At 39.8% G+C, this 27367-nt stretch overlaps 1 pseudogene; it reads right to left on the bottom strand.

Moving 5' to 3' along the window:
* Window positions 1-496: 496 nt before the first annotated feature.
* Window positions 497-6895, bottom strand: LOC127420858 (transcription factor IIIA-like; annotated as a pseudogene).
* Window positions 6896-27367: the final 20472 nt, after the last annotated feature.

The following is a 27367-nucleotide window of genomic DNA, read 5'->3' as shown; positions in this document are numbered from 1 at the left end:
CGTCTTGCTTCTGCCAAGTAATTGCAACAAAAGGTAGTAGACTTTGAACAAGACTTCAGAGCCAAACTCTGTTACACCATCGCCTCGTTCTTCCTCATCTACAGAGAAACCAACAGACTCAAAACAACAATAAAATTATATTCTAATAAAACTTGCAAAAGTATATTTTGTTTGTAAGTGCATGCTTACATTTCAGTGAGCCTTTTAATCTCCAAAAATGTTTCTTAAATATTGTATCCAGTAGGTAGGATATGTGTTAGGCTTTAAGATCCACTAGAATATACAGTAATTGCTGAACATTGGACTCTATGACAAGAGAGATTCTAAAAGTTGGACCGCCGGACTTGCAGAAACATTTAGCTCAGAACAGATGGATTTTGATTGGCTGATAACACTTTTAGATTTAGTGGGCTTCATATCAGAATTTGAGCTAATAGATTCTGGGAAGTCTAGTTTTTGGATAGCAAGACTTTAGGGTTTGAAAGTATCTAAATGACTAATTAATTGAGGGTTCTTCTGATTCTTCTGATTTTGTTGGATGTTTCTTTTTTGGTTTGTGGCCACTTGGACAGGATGCCAGAGAGCGTTTTCATTGAGGCTTCTTCGGAATGAGACAAAAAGGGCAGATAATTGATTTCAATTAAAAAACATCTTGAACACCTATTCTTTAAGCATTTCATCAACTCATTAGCAAGCCCAGATTGAATTTGAAGGCTTTTTGCTACATTTTTGTTGTCACAGAACTGTGTGTAGAACTTTGTGACCAACTGGGGTTCTAATTCTGCAGAAATCTGTGCAGTTCTGGGCTTGCCCATCAGTTATTACTACAAGTCAATAGAGCTCAACAGTCGGGTTCCAGAAGTAAACACTTCATTTTTAACAATAGCTGTGTCTGAAATGGCCCCCTATCCACTTTATAGTGCAGTATTTTGGGTGTCGGACATTTTGTAGTAGTGTCCGAATTCTGAGAGAACAATTTGTTCCCTACCAGGGCCGTTTGTAGCTGCAAGCGGTATAAGCAACCGCTTGGGGCCACCACGGCACCCCGCAAAGCAAGGTCGAGACCTTTCATGGGTGGGCCTGGATCCACATAAGCTCAGAAACGGCCCTGTTCCCATCACTCATTCTTACCCACAATGCATACTTATTTCAAGTGTACACTCGCCGACACTATATTGTCCATAATCCACCGCGTGGAGGACTGACAAGCTGGCAGAGAAAGCGCGAGACGCCAGTCTCCTGCAATCTTTTTATTTCACGCTGACTGTAGTGTTTTACTTTTTTGACAAAGTAAAAATTAAAAAGTCCAAAAAAAGTAAAAGTCCACCCACTCCTCTTTCTTATATTTCTATTAATCAAAAACAGTGTCTCAAAATGACTGGTTTTGGTATCCGCTCTAAAGTGACGTCACTTTAGAGCAGGCCACGCCCACGACTGGTGACGGACTCCACCCTATTATCATAGATCCTCCCGAGTGATCGACACACAGTCCGCCATTTTTTTTCCGCGCTGGAGCAACTACATTGAGAAGAATAATGTCTCAGCTCCATTTTTGTGTTGCTCATCCATCGTTGCTAAATGGCTGAAAAACACTCCGGTATTTACGGTGTCAGTCATATTGGTTCTGATTTGCTGTTGCTATAGTATCCGAAGCACGAGCTGTAAAGGCACAGCCCTGTTCCGGAAAGGGGGCGGGGAGCAGCAGCTCATTTGCATTTAAAGAGACACACACGAAAACAGCGTGTTTTTGATTCCACCCAAAAAGAGGCATTTACAACATGGTATAATAAATGATCCGTGGGGTATTTTGAGCTGAAACTTCACAGACACATTCTGGGGACACCTGAGACTTATATTCTTGTAAAAAGGGGCATAATAGGTCTCCTTTAAAACATTAAGATATAGCAAGACAAAATCATACAGATACATTTTACAATTTGATTCATTTATACAGATGGAATTATATAGATGGTTATTTTTTATTTAGCCATTAATGCCAAGTTAATCTCTTTCTTCACCAGTTCACTGAGGTGATATTGTTAACTCAGAAGACTGCTCACAGTGAAAATGATAATGTGGAGGATGATTCAAATATTGTGTTGTCACATTAAGGTAGTGTATTCGTCTAATCAATGTATGTTATTGATAACTTTATACTGTATTATAGTCGCATGAGGGGCACCATGTTTTATACTGTATTATAGACCCATGAGGGTGGCATGCCTTCATGGGACTATAATATACGCTTATTCAAATATGTTTATTATTGGCAGTTTTTTTATTTTTTATTATTATATTAGTCATGATGAAAATATACAGTGTATTAAACATGACAAAGAGAATGAAGATTTATTGTATATATACCATTTTCTAAGAATATCTATTGTTATTATTATTATGATGATGATTGTCTAAAGTAAGGTACATGCAAGATAAAAGTACAAATGTGACAAAGTTGTTTCTGCGACAGCTCCAGGAATCTCTAGGACGCTCGCTGTATACGTCAGTGTCCCACGAATTCACTCACTCACTCATTTCACTCACTTCTTGTTGATATACAGTGTATGTAATGTAGTTAACTACTGACATTCACTATATAGGAAATAATAAATGAGTGAATGAGTGAGCATATAACTTAAAAACCTTTAAAAGACAGAATTACCATTAATATATTATCAGAGGTTTCTAATTGATGGTATATGCCTCTGTTGAAGCCATCAGTCCACATTATTTCAACTTCATTTTTTTTTTTTAAATTTAATAGTGGAATTCCTCATGAAAAGCTACACAACCCATAATCCAGCAGAGATCCATCAATCAGAGAATCACTGACAAAAAAAAACACACCAGCAAGCTCTGAAGCAACTGCCCACTTCCATGACGAACTGTCAATGATGCAGTCGAGTCGGTCTCTCTATACTTTCAAACTACTTTTTTATTTACAAATATCTGAATATTAAAATTTATTGTTTCTATACTTATGATCAACTTTAAATCAATAGTTTGATATTTTTCCACAGTTTTTTATACGATTGTGTAATTTGCAATGCTTCATTGTATTGTGGTTCTTTTCCTCATTATAGACATTCAGTACACCGTCTTGTACTGTTGTCTTTTTGTTCGATTTCCAAATACTTTATTGCTTCAAATTAAGGTTTAAAATTTTGCGATTTACCATGGAGCTGGTTGGTGTGGTTAATGGCTTAGAACTCTTTTATGAAGGATTTTATGAAATCCCTATGAAAGAAATGAATGGCAAAAATACTACCGGAACACAAGACAGCTGAAAATGTGGGAGGTTACTGTTGTGCTCTATAGCAGAATGTCAGTTTCAACATCAATAACAACTACTGTAATTACCTGTTTCTTCTTTTCAGGGTCATGAACCACACAATGAAGCTGTAAGCTTTGCTGAGGGAAGAAGAGTCACATATTTCATCAAAAATGTAGAATATTTTTAGAATAACATTAGGTTCTTATGTTGATTAAAATACGCATTTTTAATTGGGAAATGCCTTTATTCTGCTGTAGTACCTAAACAATATAACTCCAGCTGAATACCCAAATTATCCACTACTCCTAAGTAATTATTTAAAGTAAAGGATAGTTGAGTAATGAGCACCTTAAAAGGTGATTATCAAAACGTTGTTGATGGGTAAGCATAGTTACCTTCATTGCAAAGATTTGCCACAGCAAGGGTGAGAACAGGTGAAGCAGCATTGTTCTTCGGGGAAGGACAGGATGTGGCTTTGCAGGTTAAATGCAGTGGTGTAGGAGCAGGTGCATCCACCTCTGGGGCAGTGAAACACCACATACTCTTCCGAGTGCACACGTTGATTGCTGTCACAGGAACCAGCTATCCCTGAATGTCTTTTTACACTGATCACACTGTACCATGACTGAATACACAAACAAAGACCCTCAGACCCACACACTACACCCAATAGTAATTTTAGTTATATATTTTTTAATAGTAAGTGACACTGTAGGGCAGGCATTATTTCACAATATACGTTTCAAACAATGCTACGCTGCGTACTTTTTTTTTTCATTAAATTTTGTGTTAAAACTTTTTAGCAGTCACTGTTCACAGTATAAATGCAACATATACTGCAGTTAGAGTAGTATATTAGTATGCAGACAGACAGACCAACAGAATGGCCAACACAGGCATAGCGAAAGTCATATGCTACTCTGTAGTCAATCTAGTTACATTCTGACAAAAATAAAATAAAACAGGCTTACCTATTTGTACTTTTTTATGCTTTGTCATCTCTGTCCAGTTCTTCCCCACAAATGAGCACCCCGCAGCAGTGCAAGAATAGCCTGCAAAGTTGATGCATAAGATATTAAGTGCTTTCTTTCTGCTGTCCAGGATGCACCAGGACGGATTAGCGTTTACAATTAAAATGCAAGGTGGACATGGGTTTTAGACTACCTCCATATGTACTTTCAGTGATCCAATCACATAATGTTTCGGGCCCTGTTTACATCTGTATTTAGGAGCTTAAACTCCACCTTACATAAATAACACAACTCTTAACTCAGAATCACTTTACATATCAATTACTTATGAAGTAATTTAGCTCAAAATGGCTTGAAAACTGCACTTATACTCATCATGCCAGTTGGGTATACAATTTAATGCATTAGTTCACCCCAAATTCTTCAGAAAATGTCATAATTTACTCACACGCATTTTATTCCAAACCTATAAAACTTTTTTTCGTGGAACATAAATGGTGAAATTTTGAAGAATATCCTGGATGCTCTCTTACATACAATGAAAGTAAATGGGAACAAGGGTTGTCAAGCTTCAACATTGTTGTTGCATCAGTGACATTGAACATTATTGGTTCTCGCATGTCTAGTGACCAAATGTGATTGGTGCAACACTTCGCATGTCTAGTGACCAAATGTGATTGGTGCAACACTTCGAATGCCACCATATATGATTTTAGAGCAGAGGGCAAGATTTTCAGTGAAGGACAAATTAAATTTCAGTCTGTATGTCACACGAAGCTAGTGTATGGGTTCAGAAGACTTGGATTATAGTGCATGAGTCATATGGACCCCTTTTATTGTGGCTTGACAGCCCAGTCTACATGAAGGGGGAGTAGAATTATGATAGCATTTTCATTTATGGGTGAACTAACATTTAAAGTCCACAGAACAAACAAAGAACATACCCCAGTGTACTTTCTCATGCCGCTTTAGTTTACCACATTGTGAAAACCGTCTCTCGCATCCTTCATACAAGCACTTGAGGATTAGAGCCATTTAAGTATGTAAAGAGCATCAAATGAAGATAAACGGACATGCTCTAGTTCTATTGAAAGTGTGTTTTTATAATGCTGCTATTTAACTGGGACAGAATAATAATTAAAAAAAAGTGTGATATGATTAACATGAGGAATTGGTAAATAAAATACAACAAAGGGAGCAACATGGTATGTGTACACTCATTGGTTTTCAACTGGTTATTTTTCTTGAATGCTTTGCCACATCCCTCAAATGTACACTGAAAAGACAACCACAAAAAGACAACTGTACGCAAGAAAATCTGTACAAATAATAAATCATTGACGTATTTAAAGGAATTGTTCACCCCAAAATGAAAATTTGCTGATAATTTACTCACCCTCAGGCCATCCAAGATGTATCTGAGTTTCTTTCTTCATCAAAACAGAATTTAAGACTTTTAGGATTTCATTTCAGGCCTCCTCCTCTAAACAATGCAAGTGAATGTCCTCCATTTTTTGACGTTCCAAAATGCATATTTAGGGTGCATCAAAATAATCCACACGACTCCAGTCGACAAATAAAGTTCTTCTGAACGCAAACGGTTGATTATTTTGAGAAACAAAACAATACTTATATACTTTTTAACTACAAATGTTCGCTTCGGTACATCTCTGTGACGTGCGCTCATGAGAGGGATGACGTAAGCTCGTTGGTAAGGTCACGCGTCACGTGGAGGAGGAGTCAGGAAGCGCGTCATTGTTTACATTTGTTTTTTTTTTATTATTATTATTATTTGGAAAATATTTTTTATTTGATTTTATATTGTTTTGAAATTGTTTTGGATTGTTTTGGTTTGTGAACGGGTTTCTCTTGTTAACAATGACGCGCTTCCTGACTCATCCTCCACGTGACGCGTGACCTTACCAACAAGCTTACATCATCCCTCTCACGAGCGCATGTTATAGAGATGTACGGATATTTTGATGCACCCTAAATATGCATTTTGGACTGTCAAAAAATGGAGGACATTCACTTGCATTGTTTAAAGGAGGAGGCCTGAAATGAAATCCCAAAAGTCTTAAATTCTGTTTTTTGGGTGAACTGTTCCTTTAAGAAATGCTCAGTAGCCCAATACAACTGTGGTGTTACAATAGTCCAGTCATGCCTTTGGGACATTTGTGTACTTGTATACGATATTGAGTCACCACTAGTCTTGCAAAGAAAAATCTGGGTCCTGAAGTAAAACCAGTTGAGAAATACTCACTAAAAAGAATTCCAAAGTACAAATTAAAAAAAAAAAAAAAAAAAAGAAACATGCCATTACCATGGTACCATGTCCAAGCAACCATGGTAGAACCATTGTACTTTTTTAAAGTGTTCCTTGTGCGAGAGACACATCCCGCCTTCAGATCAGCATGAGAGCTGCATTCACTGTCTGGGCACCACACAGAAACAGCTCTCATGGAGACAGACTGCCCTCACTGTGAGGGCATGAGTCTCAAAATGCTTCGCTCTCAATCACCCTCATTATGAGGGACGATTCAGCCTCCCACGCCCTCCCATCTGCCTCTTCTGTAACTCCTGAGGGATCACAGGAGGACGCATGATGGGGCTGTGAGGTCAAGCAGGATGAATTTGAGGTGGACCTCATTTCCGGCACACGCCTCGAGAGCCCCTCAATCTCCATATACTGCGTCTATGCCGATACAGTATGTGTGCACAACCTCGTCACGTTCGGCGGTGCTGATGCTGGGGATGATGATGTTATGTCTCTTGCTGCATCCTGCGAGTGGTCAATGGAGGACATTGCCACCCCTTCCCCCAGCAAGGAGCGTGCACGCGTCACTGACAAGGAGATGCTTTGCATCCTTTCAAGGGCGGTCAAAGAGCTCGGTCTCGAGTGGTCTCCTCCAGAGCAACCTGAAAAATCTCACATTGATGAATGGTTCTTGCAGTCCGGACACCATCAAGTGACCGCATTCTGCAGATCTGCCCCGTTCTTCCCGGAAGTTTATGACGGACTGACAAAATCCTGGCGGGCGCTCTATTCAGCTCACTCACACAGCGATTCCACTCTCCTCACTAAAGTGGACCACGGGGAAGACAAAAGTTATGCACAACTACCCCCTGTGAAAGTGGTGGTAGAGGTACATCTTTGCCCAGCAAGTAGCGGGGCGTGGAAGTCACGCCACATTCATCCTTCCAAGCCATGTTGACTGACGTCCGCACTGGCTGGGACCACTCAGCGGCGGACCAAGCAGGTTCAGCACTACACACGATGGCGGTGCTCCAAGTTTTCCAAGCTAAGCTCCTCAAGCAAATGAATGAGCAAGGCTATGATCTAGAGATTTTTAAAGAGCTCTGCACCGCTACAGACTTAGCGCTGCAAGCCACGAAAGTCACTGCACAGGCCATTGGCAAGTCAACTGCAAACCTGGTAGTTTTGGATCGTCACATCTGGCTGACCCTCACAGAAATGTGTGACACGGAAAAAGCCATTCTATTTGATGCTCTCCAGCCGGTCTTTTCGGCGGCTCAGTGGATAGATTTTCTGAGCACTACGTCATGACTCAGCAACACTCACAGGCTATGAGACATTTTATGCCAAAATGGAGCAATACAGCCGGCTCACTCCCGCTCTGTCTCGGGCCAGCGCCCAGTTAAAAACCACACGCCTGCTGCTTCTTCCGCCAAATGTCGCTGCTGAGCTGCCGGTAAAGCCAAATGAAGGCAGCCGCCTCAGTGTAAGTGCCACGGCGAAGGGCAAAACCCCCGGCGCAGCAAAAGCACTCCTGACAGGTATAGCCCTATGAAGCGGAATGCAGAGCTCGCCTTTCCATCTAGACCCATCCCGATAAAGGCTCGATTGGAGACACACGATGCTGTTCCCCTCTTCCCCACTACTGTTTGTCTGGAAAGGAATACTGTTGTTCAAAATATTGTTCAAAATGTTGTTTCTGTGTCTCACATTCAATCACATGCAAAAAAGAATGCAAAAAAGAGTACAGTGCTCGTTGCACATGCACGAGATGCTCACACTTTTTCAATAAAGAGCTATTTTCCACTTCAAAGCCCACACATTATGCACAACCGATGCCCAATGGTGAGTGGCGCATTATATCATAAAATGAACAAACCAAATTACCCTCTGTCCCATTACGCATATGCGTGGTGAGCCCTTACGGCCCTTTACGACTGGGTGCTAAAAATGATCAAACATGGTTATACGATCCAATTTGCATGTTGGTCACCCCGTTTCAACAGTGTTCTGTCTTCCACGGTCCTGTCCGAAGACGCGACTGTGTTACGAGCTGAAATACACAATCTTCTAGCAAAGAACGCGATAGAGGTTGTTCCATATTGTCTTACCCACAAAGGGTTTCACATCCGCTATTTTCTTGTCCCGAAGAAAGACAGCAGGCTTCTGCCAATTTTGTATCTGAGACATTTCAATCGCGCACTTACAAAGCGCCCGTTAAAAATGATTACTCAGAAAACGATCTTATCGTACGTCCACCCACACGATTGTTTTGATTCGATAGATCTGAAAGATGCATATGTTCATGTTAAAATTGTACATCACAGGATATTTTTGAGATTTGCATTCGAAAGAACTGCATATCAATTCAAAGTCCTGCCCTTCGGATTGTCCCTGGCTCCTCGCACATTCACAAAGTGCATCGATGCGATACTCGCCCCTCTGAAACTGAGCAGCATTTTTGAACTACCTGGATTATTGGCTATTACTGGCCCTATCAGAGGCTCTATTATGCCAGCACCGGGACTTATTGCTCCAACATCTGAACAGCTTGGGCCTCAATATCAACTGGGCGAAGAGCACGCTCTCCCCCAGTCAACAAATCTCCTTTTTAGGACTGCGTCTCAACTCAGTGAGCAAGCATGTTCAGGCCATTCTCCAGTGTCTGTCTCAGTTCAAACTGGGGAGAACACTTCCACTGAAGCTGTTTCAAAAAGCATTGGGGCTTATGACGGTGGCATCTGCCATCATTCCATTGAGTCTCTTACACATGAGACCTCTTCAGTGCTGGCTCAAGTGCCGTGCGGGCGCAAGCGCATCACTATATCGTGCCACTGTCTATCTGCTTTAGCACCTTGGACAGCTCCTGCCTTCTACCAGCAAGGTGTCATGCTGGGGCAGATTTTCAGGTGGAAAGTGGTGACCACGGATGCTTCCAACACAGGATGGGGGCAGTATGCAACAGATGCCTGGTTTTCGGCACCTGGACAGGTGTGCAGAGGGTGTGGCACATCAACTGCCTGGAGCTGTCGGCTGTTTTCCTAGCCTTGATGGCTTTTCAGTCCAAAACAGTGAATTATTGCATTCTAATTCACTCACACAATATGTCAGTTGTGGTGTACATAAACCGCCAAGGCAGAATTTGTTCCCTACCAATGATGAGACTGACGTGTCACCTCCTCCTGTGGAGCGAACAACATCTCCTCTCCCTGCGAGCCACATATAACCCCGGCCATCAGAATTATGGTGCGGACCTATTGTCATGCCAAGAGCAATGCCAGGCGAATGGAGACTTCATCCTCAAACTGTCCTGAAGATTTGGGAAATATTCGGCAAAGTGCAAATCGATTTGCTTGATGCGATCGCCCTGGCTTATGAGTCGCAGGGTGCAAATTGCCCAATTGGTGTTGAAGCACACTCAACTAGGGGCATGGCCTCTTCATGGGCATGGACGAACGGTGTGTCCTTACAAGACATATGTTTTGCAGCAGGATGCATTCGCTAGGTTCTACAACCTAGATGTGACATCTCTCTCATCGCAAGTCCTCTCTGTCTAGAGCGCTTGCTATTTTGTTGGCCAAACATACATTTATGACCCTCTTTTCAAGTACGGGCTCTCTGTCATTTTACACAACCTGTATTCAGGCCATTGTATCTCCCAAAGTCACAAGCACTTTCATTATAAATAAAACTTCATTCCTGACTGAGTTCGTGAAGGGGTTAATTCATACTATATGACCATAGTTCATATATATATTCTGAGTGTTTCCCTCCTGGCTCACCATGAGGGTCATTCACTTGTGGCATACTCATATCGGTCGCTGTCCCACGGGGCTGTGGCGTCATGTTTCCTCTCTGGGAAGGTTATATAGTGTAGTGTGGCGTGATGGGACTCTGTTCCCCATTAGTGTCAGCTTAAGTGATGCAATGTCAAGTGTACTGAATCGTAAGGGAACTTCTTGGTTACGTAGCAACCTTGTTTCCCTGAGATGAAGGGAACGAGACATTGCATAAGCTGGCTGCACTACAGACTCAGGGTTTTTTGAGGTCTTTGTCCCTCAGTCAGAAAATTCTGAGGAATGGTGTTTGCGCGCCCACTTTTATACCGGACAGCTTTGCACCTAAAAGGCCTAAAATTTAAAACAACTAGGGAAGTTGTGTTTCGGCTCTGCTCTTCTAGCGGATGAATCTCATGGTCTGAGGTTAACTGCTTTGCCAGTGGATCATCACTCTGGGACATTCACTAGTATAGCCAGAGTCATAACATGCTATTTTCATGTTAAAATTATGCTATCCATTTAAACATTTATAACAGAGAAATTACTTGCTTGAGGAAGATAAACAACACTCTTAACTACATATTTTAATACGATTATTCAAGTATTTTATCCACTACACATTAATGTTTGTATTGTACTACACATATCAATTTAAGAGGTGAAACTTGTGATATGGCTGATATGAGTTCAATTGAAGACACTTTATTTTTATATTACAATCTACAGCCTCAGTAGACAATGCATGTAAATTGTAAAACTACAATAGTAGGTCTATGCACTGCAAACAATAAGAATGTAATCCAAAAACACAAAATGAAAAAAAAAAAATGTGCAGAAATATGCAATATAACAATTACAATAATAAATAATTTCCTTAATTGTTTCTTTGGAAGTAATTTTATAATAGAATATAATGGTTATATGCTTAAAAAAACAATATGTATATTTTTGTGCTAGAAAATAGGTACATTATAAACAACTCAAGATTTGCATACATTCATGGGGATCTCTGTACCTTGTACTTATATTGGCTTTAAGATGCTATTTTAAATTGCCCACTCTTGTTTAAACACACTATCTGCTAAAAGGGCAATGGAAAGTGACAACAACTTGTTCATTTCTGCAACAAGGGCAAAAAAAGATAACAGCGGCACGCACACACAGATTTAGGGAATCTCGAAATTGTAGCAATGTTATAAAATACTCAGAAGTTATGAATATTAGTAAACATGTTACAGTAACAGTATTAAACACATTGCGATCGGTAACAATATCCCCGGAGTAATGTTCAATTCATCAAAGCATGGTCACCAATGTAAGCTTTAAGAACCCTACCAGAAAAAATATCTAAGCATTATAGCAAGTAAACAACTTTGCCAAAGAGTTAACAAAAAAACATCTATCGAGAGTGACTAACTGAACCACCATAGCTTCCCCAGTCGAAATGTAGCTCAACACAGAGTAGCCGGTCCTACTTTTCTGAGCTTACGGACATGACGTAAACACACAAGGAACACTGCAATTTCATGCCAAAACCAACCCGACAGCTCAAAATAACAGTTATTATTGTAGGCTTACGGTGGTGAATCGGGGTAAGACAAGAACAGGGTCTTGAACATTTGTACTCAGTAAGTGATTTTTATTAATTGACCATTGATCAGTATTACAAATATGATCATCTTGAAATCTTATTTACATGATGCTGTTGTAACCAAATGTGCTCTTGTAGAATTCTTTCATTTAGTGGCAGCCAACACAATAAGCTTTGTTTCTTACAAACATCATCATTCAGTGGATAAAGGTTTTTACATGAGGGGGAGGGCGACAGGATGGTGATGACTCAGTTTGGCTCGACATAATTATAATACAATGTAATTTATAATATAGTCATAAATTAGTAATTATGTACAACTACTGAATATCTCTTTGTTCAAACACCAGCCTTTAAACTTTTAAGTGTTGAATTCTTTCTTCATAAGAATACGCACTGCCCAAAATTTTTTTAACTTACCATCTGCACCAACAGCCAAAGCAACTGCATCCCACATGTTTTCCTTTGTTATTTAACCCTCATAAAAAGCATGTTGAGGATCATAGAGAACTTTGTTTCTTAACAATCTGAAATTACCATATGGGCAGTCGCATGCATGTTTTAACTAAGTCCAAGCCAGTAACCATTTGCAGTTTGAGAATTCCTCAAGCAAAGTGCATGTCCAAACTATGGAATTACAGTGGAACATTATATTATTTCCCTGACAATTACAGCTAATACTAGCCATGGTGTTGTGTGTCAGTAGATCAATATTGAATATAGTTACATTCTTTGTAATTTAACAGAGCCTACATCCAATTCCTCCTGACAAGCACAACCTTTTCCATTCATATATTAAGAGCATGTCAGAGAGGTACCGGTGTGCTCAAAAGTTTGCATACCCTGGCAGAAATTATGAAATTTTGGCATTGATTTTGAAAATATGACTGATCATGCAAAAAAACTGTCTTTTATTTAAGGATAGTGATCATATGAAGCCATTTATTATCACATAGAAATCACCCAAATGGCCCTGATCAAACGTTTACATACCCTTGAACGTTTGGCCTTGTTGCAGACACACAAGGTGACACACAGGTTTAAATGGCAATTAAAGGTTAATTTCCCCACACCTGTGGCTTTTTAAATTGCAATTAGTGTCTGTGTATAAATAGTCAATGAGTTTGTTAGCTCTCACGTGGATGCACTGAGCAGGTTAGATACTGAGCCATGGGGAGCAGAAAAGAACTGTCAAAAGACCTGCGTAACAAGGTAATGGAACTTTATAAAGATGGAAATGGATATAAAAAGATATCCAAAGCTTTGAAAATGCCAGTAAGTACTGTTCAATCACTTATTAAGAAGTGGAAAATTCGGGGATCTCTTGATACCAAGCCAAGGTCAGGTAGACCAAGAAAGATTTCAGCCACAACTGCCAGAAGAATTGTTCGGGATACAAAGAAAAACCCACAGGTAACCTCAGGAGAAATACAGACTGCTCTGGAAAAAGATGGTGTGGTTGTTTCAAGGGGCACAATACGACGATACTTGAACAGAAATTAGCTGCATGGTTGAGTTGCCAGAAAGAAGCCAATGCCACAAAAAAGCCCGGTTACAATATGCCCGACAACACCTTGACACGCCTCACAGCTTCTGGCACACTGTAATTTGGAGTGACGAGAACAAAATAGAGCTTTATGGTCACAACCATGAGCGCTATGTTTGGAGAGGGGTCAACAAGTATTGTGCTCCTTGAAACAACCACACCGTCTTTTTCCAGAGCAGCCTGTGTTTCTCCTGAGGTTACCTGTGGGTTTTTCTTTGTATCCCGAACAATTCTTCTGTCTTACTGTACTGGCAGAGTTTTTATAGTCAAAACAAGTGAAAAACTCTATCAGTGCTGGAGAAGTAATCCAAAGTATTTAGAATACGTTACTGACCTCGAGTAATCTAACGGGATACATTACAAATTACATTTTACAGCATGTATTCTGTAATCTGTAGTGGAATACATTACAAAAGTAACCCTCCCAACCCTGGCTACTACATTGTGATTTTACCGCCTGAGGAAAGCAGGCAGTAAACTCAATTTTATTAAAAAGAAATACTTGTGTACATTTTCTATCAATCATTGCAGCAGTAATTCATCAAATAATGATCAAATTATGTAGGAGATTATTGTAACCTGTCATATCCAGACGCACCGTGTAGTCAAGTGCACATTCGGCAAGTTACATACTTAAGTCCCCCTCTAGCACCCTAGCATCTGCTATTCATCTGAAGCCTACAAGACACTGTAGCACAGACTTTTGTAAAAGATTTCAGACTAAGATATTATAACAGACAAACCTGTAGTTAGAATGGGTAATTCAAATTTGGCACGTATTACTTTTTTCACTAATCCCAGAATTCAGATCTACATTATTCAGTTAAATACTTTTTCAGACAGATTACAAAGAACCATAAGCAGTTTAAATCAAGTCGAGTCATTTTTATTTGTATAGCGCTTTTCACAACAAATATCGTTTCAAAGCAGCTTTACAGAAAATCATGCATTAACAGAAAATGAAACTGTAATATCTATAAAGTATAAAGAGTTATCATTGTGTAGTTTGATTAAATATGATTGTAAATTGTGTATAAAAATAATTAAAAAATAATTGTACTTAGAACCCCAGTAAGCAAGCCGAAGGCGACTGTGGCAAGGAACACAAAACTCCATAAGATGTTGGTTAATGGAGAAAAATAACCTTGGAAGAAACCAGGCTCACTGTGGGGGCCAGTTCTAAATAGCATGAATATAATGCCAATATTAGTTATTTATTATGGTTTATTATTATGGTTTAAAATTTGTAAACTAAGTAAGAGTGTTTAAACAAAGATTTTGTACGAACTGTAAGATTAATTACTAATGTCTTTGAAGTCCATCCTGGATTAACTGCAGAAGTTCACATAGATGCATTATCCTTTGTTACTTGGCTGATGAAGGCTTTTGTTGGCAATTAATTGATAGTCTATGTATTCTATTTTAAGAGTGTAGTCCATCATTAGACTAAGGTGATGCAGGCAGAGATCAGTGACGTGCATCGCAGTTTAACCGGCAGGTCATTTCAGTGAGGTCTATTCTAAGTCCATGGTTCAGGCAGTGGCATATGAAGTATCCCTGATAAAGGCTTTTGCACAATTTCTTATGGTTGGAATTGGCTTCAGTTCATCTGCTGAAGTCCATTGAAATTGACTGAAGTGATATCTGGCTGGCACCGGCTGCATTTAGTCATCAACACTCAGCAACACATAGCAGTTGAGTCCGACACCAAGCAGGACCAGAGCTGGATCTGGCCGCCTCTGGTAACCTTGGGATATGAATCCCGAGGTTGAGACAGGAAAACAAATAGAATTATATATATATATATATATATATATATATATATATATATATATAATACAAAATTTTTCTCCCTTTTTCTCCCCAATTTGGAATGCCCAGTTCCCAATGCGCTGTAAGTCCTCATGGTGGTGTAGTGACTTGCCTCAATCCGGGTGGCGGAGGACGAATCTCAGTTGCCTTTGCGTCTGAGACCGTCAATACGCGCATCTTATCACGTGGCTTGTTGACCGCGTTACCGTGGAAACGTAGCGCATGTGGAGGCTCATGCTATTCTCCGCGGCATCCACGCACAACTCACCACACGCCCCACAGAGAGCGAGAACCACACATTATAGCGACCAAGAGGAGGTTACCCCATGTGACTCTACCCTCCCTAGCAACTGGGCCAATTTGGTTGCTTAGGAGACCTGGCTGGAGTCACTCAGCATGCCCTGGATTTGAACTCATGACTCCAGGGGTGGTAGTCAGCGTACATCCATCGAGAGTCAAATTATATTAGTGGCTTATTAGTTATAGGTTTTTGGTCCAATAACTAGTACCTCTGTTTTGTCGGAATTGAGTAAATGGAAATTTCTGGCCATCCAATCATTGATTTCATTGATACACTCTGCTAATTTGGAGAATTGTGAATTTTCATTGGGTTTAGAAGAAATATAAAGTTGGGTCTCGTCGGCATAACAGTGGAAACTTATTCCACGATTCCTGATAATATCTCCCAGGGGAAGCATATATAAGGAGAAAAGCAGAGGCCCTAAAACTGATCCCTGTGGCACTCCGTACTTAAATTTTGTTTGATTTGACAATTCCTTGTTTACACAGACAAAGTGGTAGCGGTCTGCTAAATAGAACATAAACCATGCTAATGCAAGTCCACAAATGCCAACATAATTCTCTAGCCTATTCAAGAGAATATCGTGATCTATTGTGTCAAAGGCAGCACTAAGATCTAAAAGAATGCAGCTGTGATCAGATGATAAGAGCAAGTCATTAGTAACTCTGATAAGTGAAGTCTCTGTAATGTGGTGTGGCCTAAATCCTGACTGAAACTGTTCATATATACTATTTCTCTGTAGAAATTAACATAATTGGGAGACACATCATTTTCTAGCATTTTCAACATAAAAAAGGAGATTTGAAATCGGTCTATAATTAGCCAATTCTCCAGGATCAAGTTGTGGCTTCTTAATAAGCGGTTTGATAACTGCCATTTGAAAGTTTCTTGGGACATGTCCTAAGGATAGCGAGGAGTTAATAATATTAAGAAGTAGTTCTGAGATTACAGGGAATATCTCTTTTAAGAGCTTAGCTGGTATTGGATATAACATGCATGTTGTGGCTTTTGATGTTTCGATAAGTTTTGTTAGCTCTTCATGACCTATGACAGCGAAGGATTTAAGTTGCACGTGAGGAAAATTATGAGACACTGTTTTCTGAGCTACTGTGACAGATGATTGCATAATTCCAATTTTATTTCTGGTTATTTCAATTTTATCAGTAAAGAAATTCATGAAGACGGAATATCTGGTTCAGCTGAGGCTTTATTCCTAACTAATTTAGCCACAGTACTGAATAAACACCTAGGATTGTTGTGGTTATTTTTTATGAGTTTGCTGAAATATGCTGACCTGGCAGCTTTTAGTGCCTGTCTGTAGCTACAGACACTATCCTTCCATGCACCACAAAATATCTCTAATTTTGTATTCTTCCACTTGCACTCCATTTTCCGAGCTGCTCTCTTGAGAGCATGAGTGTGATCATTGTACCATGGTGCGGGGCTTTTTTCTTTAATTTTCTTTAATCGAAGGGGGCGACACTATCAAGAGTGCAAGAGAAGACTGTATTTATATTTTCTGTTATTTCATCACGTTCTTCTAGACTTTGGGGCTTACTGAGTGTATGAGATAGATCTGGAAGATTATAAGTGAAGCTATCTTTAGTGGTCGAAAGAATTGTTCTACCTGAATGATAGCATGGTGTAGACTGAGTAACATTAGCTGATCGCAGCAAACAAGAGACAAGGTAATGATCTGAGATGTCATCACTCTGCGGTAGAATTTCTATAGTATCAACATCAACTCCATATGACAGAATTAAATATAGCATATGATTATGGTGATAAATTGGTCCTGTCACATTTTGTCCGACTCCAAGCGAGTTGAGAATATTGATAAATGCTAATCCCAATGTGTTATTTTCATTATCTATGTGAATGTTGAAGTCACCAACAATTAAAGCTCTATCTACAGTAACTGCTAGATCTGATAGAAAATTAGCAAATTCACCAAGGAAACCAGAGTAAGGCCCGGGTGATCTATATACTGTAGCAAAGGCAAAAGATGACAGAGATTTTTTATTTATATCTGGCGGTGTTACATTAAGTATTATTAGTTCAAAAGACTTAAACTTATATCCTGTCCTCTGAGTAACACCAAAATCGTCACTGTAAATTGTAGCAACACCTCCTCCTCGACCCTTCAGATGAGGCTCATTTTTATAACAATAACCTGGAGGAGTAGATTCATTTAAACTAATATATTCATCCGGTTTAAGCCAGGTTTCAGTCAAACAGAGCACATCCAAACTATGATCTGTAATAATTTCATTTACAATTAGTGCTTTGGTTGAAAGAGATCTAATGTTTAGTAGCCCTATCTTTATATGATGTTTATCTTCAGTTTTTTTTTTTTTTTTTTTTTCAAGTTTGACCTTAATCAAATTTTTTCTAAATGATTTAGTGAGGGGTTTGTGTTTGGTAGTTTGGGAAACAGACACAGTCTCTATATGATATCTAGGTGATACAGTCTCTATGTGTTTTAGTTTATGTGACCTGTGTGACATCTCAAATTTCTGATACCAACTGGTCCACCTCCCCCATCAGGTAATTTTAAAGGGGTCATGAAATGCTCTTTTTTATAGTTTTATTATCTTCCCTGAGGTCCACTGATAATGTTAGTAAAGTTATTTTTGCACCAAAACAGTCATAATTGAGTAATAGTGCATTTTGCACCCTGTCTCTGGCCCTCATTCTGAAATGCTCAGTTTTGGCCTAAGCACCTCCTTTAAACTTTAATGTAAATGCCCACTGTTATGATTGGCTAACATCATGCAGCCCCTCGAATAAAGCCATTTTTAAAACTCAATCGAAAGAAAATGAATAAGCGCCAAAACGTTATAAAACTAAATGTCAGGGGGTCTGGGTAGCTCAGCAAGTATTGACGCTGACTACCACCCCTGGAGTCGCGAGTTCGAATCCAGGGCATGCTGAGTGACTCCAGCCAGGTCTCCTAAGCAACCAAATTGGCCCGGTTGCTGGGGAGGGTAGAGTCACATGGGGTAACCTCCTCATGGTCACTATAATGTATGGTTCTCGCTCTCTGTGGGGCACATGGTGAGTTGTGTGTGGATGCCACGGAGAATAGCGTGGGCCTCCACATGCGCTACGTCTCTGCGGTAACACGCTCAATAAGCCACGTGATAAGATGTGCGGATTGACGGTCTCAGATGTGGAGGCAACTGAGATTTGTCCTCCGCCACCCAGATTGAGGCGAGTCACTACGCCACCACGAGGACCTAGAGAGCACTGGGAATTGGGCATTCCAAACTGGGGAGAAAAAGGGGAGAAAATAAAAAATAAATAAATAAAACGAAATGTCAGTGTTTACACATAACACACATCCAACACATTGCATCTGAATATATTAAACTGTTCATCTATAACACAACTGTTAACACTCACACCCTGTCTACACCGGATGCGAGAGTCATGTCAAAAGCAATAGAACCCATTATAATCAATGATGCTGAGTCGCGTTCTGCCGACAGTAAACAGATGTCCCATTCCATTTTGCGCTGCACGTGGTGGTGCTACTACTGCCAACAACACAAATAAAGGTTTATAAAGTTTGTGTCGACGCGCCCGGTGTAAACGGTGTTAACACCATAAATTATCACACAGTCATGACATATGAAATATTCAAGAATTAAACCGTATGCTCACGGTTTTTGCAATCACGTCCAAGTGTTTTTAACTGCCCCATCCTTCAACAACAGTTCCTTTGCAAAGCTTGAATTGTATTATGACTGCTATGAAATGAGCCGAACAAACAATCTACTCTAAAATACGTTGAAGACACATCAACATCCAGTTTCCAGTCTCATTCCATCATGTTTTCATACACCAACAACTAAAAATAGCACAGATGGGTGAAAGAACGCATCCATGATGTATTCTCCTCTTCAGAGTTGTAACTTGACACCGTGTTTTAAAAAGCAGCCTGAGATATGTATCAAGTGGTCAAAGATGTCTGTCTGTGCATGTCCATGTAGAAAAACATTTGATGCTGACTAAGGTTGTTGCTGACTTGGAGGATCTCGCTGTAATACATTGATCAATTACGGTGATGGAAACTAAATTCTCTGAGTTGGTCACAAGAGTGACAGATGTTGAGAAACGGATCGATTATCTGGAGTCATCGGAGAGGGAATTAGCCGCTAATCTGCCCGCGTCCAAAACAGACTTGGAATACATTTTGGAAAAAATTTTAAATCTCGAAAATAGGAGCCGAAGGAACAATATACAGATTGTTAGAATTCCTGAGCATGAAGAGGGCAGAGATATGGTGAAATTCCTGGACAAGCTCTTCCTAAGTCTGCTCGACATAACCGGCCATAAACTGGAAATCGAGCGAGCTCACGGTGTCCCTGCTCGCAGATCTGCTGAGATCATCCGATAAAGATCTTGTGTTACGCCAGGCGAGGAGCAAAGGAAAGCTTTCTTGGAAGAATCACAATATTTTCTTGTTTCCGGACTTTGCGAATTCAACAAGAGAGAAACGCGATCGGTTCAAGGAATGTCAGAAACTCTTACATCAATGGAAGATCGCTTTTGCATTGATGTTTCCGGCTAAACTGAGAATAGACACCAAAGACGGCCGCAAAGTATTTTTATGCCCCAAACAGGCACTGGCTTTTATAGAAACTATGGGTGAGTAAACTATTGCGTGTTTCTCTTGTAAGTGGACTGACTTGCTGTTCAGTGACTCAACTGTCTAAGGAAGCTGGGTGCCATTTTTTGCGTTTGGCTCTGCCTAGTGGCTGGAGTTTGTTTTGTGGCATGACTCCTTCAAGAAACATTTGCATTGACGGAAGATCATTTTTACACTGAAGTTCTCGGCCAGATAGAGAATGGACACTATAGATGATGGCAAAATATCCACATGCCCACACAAAGGATGTCTTTTATAAAGTGGATGGACTGAATATGTCATGATGTATTTTTTTTTCACGGCCTCTGAGTGAATTTGACTCTTGATCATCCAAGGAACCGGGATGCCTGTTTTGTTTTTTTGGGCTAGTTCCGCCTAGCAGCTGGAGCTTGTTTTGTGGAGTGGCACTGCTTTGGTACAGTTGTGGATGGATCCGTTCGTTCCTTGTGCTTATGCCTCCTGTTGGCTGGAGTTTATTATGTGGAGTATTTTTGCGGGACATTGGAATGATTACGTCATCTGCTGCACTCATAACAGCCGGCTCACTGAACAACTGTTTGTCTGTCCAAGGAAACTGAACGGCTTTATATCAGTTGAAATTTGTTTTGTGGAGGAACACACCTTTGAGACAGTTCTGTGAATGAATCTACACATTATTTGTGTTTATTCTGCCTATTGGCTGGGGTTTGTCTCACTAAGTATTTTCTGTTATTTAATTTTGCCTCACAAAATTTGTGCAGAAGCACCGGACTTCAGCAATCCGACGGCAAAGTTGTCTTGGGGGCTCTTGTAGGCGTACATGGACCTTTTGAGTTTAGAGGGATTGACGCTGGTTGGCGCTGTCGTGCGCAGGGTTAATGCACCCGTTTTTCTTTTTTCTGTTTGTTTTGTTCGGGGGGAAGTTCGGAGTTTGAGTGTTGCACTAATGTTGAAATGTAGTCTGTACAATCTTATTTTTGACACACAATTTATTTTTTCTAGTATATCAAAATGTCAGATGTTAATATGAGTGGACTATCTCTCTCCACATGGAATGTGAATGGGTTGGGGCACCCCATAAAAACAAGGAAGGTTATTTCTTTTCTTAAACGTAAGAAATGTGATATAGTGTTTCTTCAAGAAACGCATCTTTCCCCGCAGGAAGATATGGGGTGGACATGTTTTCTTTAGTGCTGGCTCAAGTAAGAGTATTATATATACATATATATATATGTATATATATATATATATATATATATATATATATATATATATATATTATATATATATATATATATATATAATATATAAGGTCATTATATTGATAAATAAACATCTACAATTCAAATTTCTTAAACAGATTAAAGATAAATTTGTGAGAATCATTATTGTTTTAGCTGAAATTCAGGGGCAAAGTCTGATTTTGGCTAATATTTACGCACCTAACATTGATGATCAGGGCTGTTTTATTGATCTTGAAGGGAGGTTGCAAGCCGCTGGCACCCCTCATGATATAATAATGGGAGAAGACTTTAATCTTTTGATGGACTCAGTCCTTGATCATAGTGAAGAAAAAGTGTGTAAGCCCCCTAGAGCAACATTGATGCTTCACAGGATGTGTAAAAAATCTTGGTCTTGCAGATATTTGGTGACTTTTGAACCCATCTGGTAGGGACTATAATTTTTTTTCATCAGTCCATAAGATTTATTCTAGAATAGATTTTTTTTTTTTTATATCTTAGTCCCTCATTTCATCTGTAGTTGATTGTTCAATTGGAAACATTTTACTCTCAGATCATGCCGAGAAAAAGAAATCATATAGTTGGTGCCTTATTGTATCTCTGTTGCAAAATCCTGATTTCCAACAAATGTTAAAGACTGAAATCAGTGTTTATATGGAGACCAACTGGTCTTCAGTATCTTCTGTGGGTGTGGCTTGGGAGGCACTTAAGGCGGTTCTTAGGGGGCAGATCATACAGTATGCCTAATTCATCAAAATATCCATAGCACGAGAACTCGTGGAGTTGGAAGGAAATATTAAAAGTGCCGAGGCAGAGCTGAAGCACCGAATGTCATCTGATGACCTAAGAGAATTGACCCGATTGAAATACAGATATAACACTATTTTGTTGCGGAAAGTGGAGTTTTGGCTGTTCAGGGCAAGACATTCATACTTTGAGTCAGGGGACAAAGCAGGGAAGCTTTTGGCTAGATATATAAAGCAGAGAGAGTCTTTTTCTACCATTCCCTCAGTGAAATCTGCTGGTGGTGAAATTTTTACCTCGGCCATTGATATTAATAATGCTTTTAAAGAGTTCTATCTTAATCTTTATAGTTCCACATCTTCGTCTACTGATGAAGATATTAGAAATTTTTTGGAACCATTAGAACTCCCTAAATTGACGACGAAACAAAAAAATTCTCTTGATTCTGAGATAACCTTGGAGGAGCTTGACGAGGTAATTAAGGCCCTGTCTACTGGCAAGGCTCCGGGGCCAGATGGTTTTGCAGCTGAATTTTTTTAATCTTATTCTACAGAATTGGTTCCACTTTTGTTAGAAATTTATACGGAATCATTAAAGAATGGAAAGCTTCCCCCAACCATGACACAAGCCCAGATCAGTCTGATTCTTAAAAAGGACAAAGATCCATGCAAGTGTAAAAGTTACTGTCTAATTTCCCTGATCCAGCTAGATGTAAAAATTTGGTCAAAAATTTTGGCTAACCGATTAAGTAAAGTTATGACACCTCTTATACATATAGATCAGGTGGGGTTTATTTGGGGCCATAGCTCTTCTGATAACACTAGGTGTTTCATCAATATCATGCGGTCAGTGGCAAATGATCAGTCTCTGGTCACTGCCATCTCACTTGATGCCGAAAAGGCGTTTGATATGGTAGAAAGGGATTATCTTTTTAAGATTTTGGAAATATACGGGTTCAGGAGTACATTTATTGGTTGGATTAAGTTACTTTATAGACACCCTGTAGCAGCGGTACAAACAAATGGATTAACTTCAGATTATTTTACTTTGAATAGGGGCACTCGGCAGGGTTGCCCTCTTTCCCCATTATTGTTCTGTCTTGCCCTGGAACCATTAGCAGGCGCGATAAGAAAGGAAGATGATTTTCCAGGGGTGATGGCGGGAGGCGCGGTGCATAAGCTTCTGCTTTACGCAGATTATATTTTATTATTTGTCTCTGACCCTATTAGATCTATGCCTTGCCTCCACAGAATTATTAATTCTTTTTCCAGGTTCACAGGATACAAAGTCAATTGGTCTAAATCTGAAGCTTTGGCTCTGACAGCTTACTGTCCAGTAACGGCTTTCCAGCCGGGCACCTTTCAATGGCCCAAACAGGGCATTAAGTATTTGGGGATTTTATTCCCAGCAAATTTGTCTGATTAAGTTACAGTTGTGCTCAAATGTTTGCATACCCTTGGAGAATTGGTAATATATATAACATTTTTAAAGAAAACATGAGCGAGCAGGCAAAACACATTTCTTTTATTTCTCATATTCAACTGTAGGTTATAACAGAATGGCACAATCATAAAATAAACCATGGCAACAATGACAAAAATGAAATAACCCCTGTTCAAAAGTCTGCATACCCTTAGTTCTTAATACTGTGTATTGCCCCCTTTAGCATCAATGACAGCGTGCAGTCTTTTGTAATAGTTGTCTGTGAGGCCCCAAATTCTTGCAGGTGGTATAGCTGGTCATTTGTCTTGGCAAAATGCCTCCAGGTCATGCAAAGTCTTTGGTCGTCTTGCATGAACCGCACGTTTGAGATCTCCCCAGAGTGGCTTGATGATATTAAGGTCAGGAGACTGTGATGGCCACTCCAGAACCTTCACCTTTTTCTGTTGTAACCACTGGAGGGTCAACTTGGCCTTGTGCTTAGGGTCATTGTTGTGCTGGAAAGTCCAAGAGCATCCCATGCACAGCTTTTGTGCTGAAGAATGCAAATTGTCTGCCAGTATTTTCTGATAACATGCTGCATTCATCTTGCCATCAATTTTCACAAGATTCCCCCTTTTATTTATTGTGCATATTGAAACAACCACACCATCTTTTTCCAGAGCAGCCTGTATTTCTCCTGAGGTTACCTGTGGGTTTTTCTTTGTATCCCGAACAATTCTTCTGGCAGTTGTGGCTGAAATCTTTCTTGGTCTACCTGACCTTGGCTTGGTATCAAGAGATCCCCGAATTTTCCACTTCTTAATAAGTGATTGAACAGTACTTACTGGAATTTTCAAGGCTTTGGATATCATTTTATATCCTTTTCCATCTTTATAAAGTTCCATTACCTTGTTACGCAGGTCTTTTGAGAGTTCTTTTCTGCTCCCCATGGCTCAGTATCTAGCCTGCTTAGTGTATCCACGTGAGAGCTAACAAACTCATTGACTATTTATACATAGGCACTAATGGCAATTTAAAAAATGTGGGAAATTAACCTTTAATTGCCATTTAAACCTGTGTGTGTCACCTTGTGTGTCTGAAACAAGACCAAACATTCAAGGGTATGTAAACTTTTGATCAGGGCCATTTGGGTGATTTCTGTTATCATTATGATTTAAAAAGGAGCCACACAACTATGTGATGATAAATGGTTTCATAAGATCACTATCCTTAAATAAAAGACAGTTTTTTGCATGACCAGTCATATTTTCAAAATCAATGCCAAAATTTCACAATTTCTGCCAGGGTATGCAAACTTTTGAGCACAACTGTAGTGTTAATTTTGACCCTTTAATAAAAAGGTTTTCGAGCGATGTGGGCAGGTGGGCATCATTACATTTATCGATGATTGGGAAGGTTAATGTTATTAAAATGAATTGTATTCCAAAATGTAACTACCTGCTACAATCTCTCCCTGTAGATGTCCCCCTTTCTTATTTCAAGCAATTTGATAGCATAGCGAAGTCCTTCATTTGGAATGGTAAACATCCCAGATTGCATTTCAATAAGTTACATAAGCCGATTGACCAAGGTGGGCTAGGCCTACCCAGGATTTTGTTTTATTACTATGCGTTCAGTCTCAGACATTTGGCTTATTGTTCTCTTCCACCTGAGAGAGCCCCTCCCTGGTTTGGTATTGAACAGGAAGTTCTTGCCCCTATTTCGCCATTGCAAAGCCTATCTATCAAACTAATCGGAGAAGTTAAGTCACACCCCGTTATTTCGCATGTACATTCGGTATGGACAAAAGTGTTCAGAATGTTTAAATTGAACATTTATTTAAATGCTGCCTCGAGCATATGGCAGAACCCAAAATTATGTATCTGTAAGTCCCCTTTCTGCTGGTCAGAGTGGATTGGGAGGGGGGTTACTACACTCGGTGATCTATATGAGAGTGGAGTGTTGAGATCGTTTGAAAATCTGGTTCAACATTTTGGGATCCCCAGATCTCAGTTTTATAGGTATTTACAACTGCGCCCCCTGCTTTGTACTGTTTTCGGGAGTGGCACACACCCCCCTAAAGCGGCAGATGCTCTGGGAGAGGTGATTACTGCTTTTGGAAAAGGTCATGAGGCATCAGTGTATTACTCCCTGTTAATTCAGTGTTTGGGGGTGGAGCTTTAACCTCTCTTAAGAGACTATGGGAGAAAGACTTCAACTTGGTATTGGAGGAGGGAGTGTGGGCTAGGATTCTTAAAAACATTAAGTCTGCATCTAGAGATGCAAAGGTGCGTCTTATGCAATCAAAATTTTGCATAGATTCTATTGGATTCCCTCTAGATTGTATAGGCTTGGTCTTAAAGACACACCCACCTGCTGACGATGCCAGTCGGAGGATGGAGTCATGGCCCATTTTTTTTGGTGGTGTGTTGAAATCCAGAAATTCTGGTTGAAGGTTCAGAATATTGTGCCTGACGTGGTAAGCACTCGGGTTTCGTTTTGCCCCAGACTTTGTCTTCTGGGTGATGGGGCGGTCATTGATGTGGGGGATAATCATATAGAGAATTGGGTTCTGACCTGTGTGATGATCACCAGGCAGGTTATTTTGAGGGGTTGGAGGTCAGCTGGTGTGCCCCCGTATCCGGAGTGGTGCACGGAGATGGGGAGGGTGGTGGCTTATGAGGAGGTGTCATCAGGAAGACAGGGTGACTTGGATTTGTTTATCCGGAAATGGGGCAGGTATTTGGAATTTTTGGAGGGCTCTTGGGTGGGGCGTGGAGAGAGAGAAGTGTAATATAGTTTTAAGTGAGTATGATTATTATGTGTATGTATGTATGTATGTATGTATGTATGTATGTGTATGTGTATGTGTGTGTGTGTGTATATATATATATATATATATTTACCTATGTTTGACCACAGGGTTGTTTTTTTGGGGGGCGGGGTTGGGGATGGGTGGGGGGTTTGTGGGGTTTAAATGTTGATTCTATATATATATCTATATCTATCTATATCTATCTATCTATATATATATATATATATATATATATATATATATATATATATATATATATATATATATATGTTTTGCATTTTTTTTTTTTTTGTTATTGTATGGTTTAATAAAAAATGTTAATTACAAAAAGAAGATACCACCATGTACTGCCTAGACAAAGAGTCTGCATTACCATTAACACGACCAGGATGATATCTGATATCAAAATCAAATGCTGCAAGCTGGGAGGCCCGGCGCTTGTTTGGCTGAATTCAAGTAACTTAAGGAATTATTGTCTGTGTAAACAACACACTTCTGCCCAAGGAGGTAATCTCAAAACTTTTCTGTCAGAGCCCACTTCAACGCTAGTAGCCCCAACTTCATAGTGCTGTAATTTTGCATATTCCTCTCCATAGGCCTAAGTCTTCCAGTTGAGTGAACGCTGGTGTGTCTGTCTGCCGCTGCTCTCCAGTTTCCTTTTGATGTTTTTAGTTGCTTTTATTTAATGGCCTTTTAAAGGAGCAACCTCAGGAAATCAAGTTTTATGATTCTCTTTTATGGATAATGGACTGTTGACTTTTCTATTTATTTATTTTTATTTTAAAATATTTTTGGGGGGGAGACTACACTATACCTTCACCCGACCAACTCAAACCATTCTCTCTATGCTTTAAACTTCACATCATCCTCTCGTCTGCCTGGATTACATCGGAGTAAACAAACAGCTGTACCCACCGAACGCCTTCACCGGGACTATTGTGTGCAGTCTCAAATGGGCCGCTTGATTCCCTGCCCATCATC

This window comes from Myxocyprinus asiaticus, chromosome 3 (assembly GCF_019703515.2).
Source record: "Myxocyprinus asiaticus isolate MX2 ecotype Aquarium Trade chromosome 3, UBuf_Myxa_2, whole genome shotgun sequence".
NCBI lineage: Eukaryota > Metazoa > Chordata > Actinopteri > Cypriniformes > Catostomidae > Myxocyprinus > Myxocyprinus asiaticus.
This window is presented reverse-complemented; position numbering and strand designations above follow the sequence as displayed.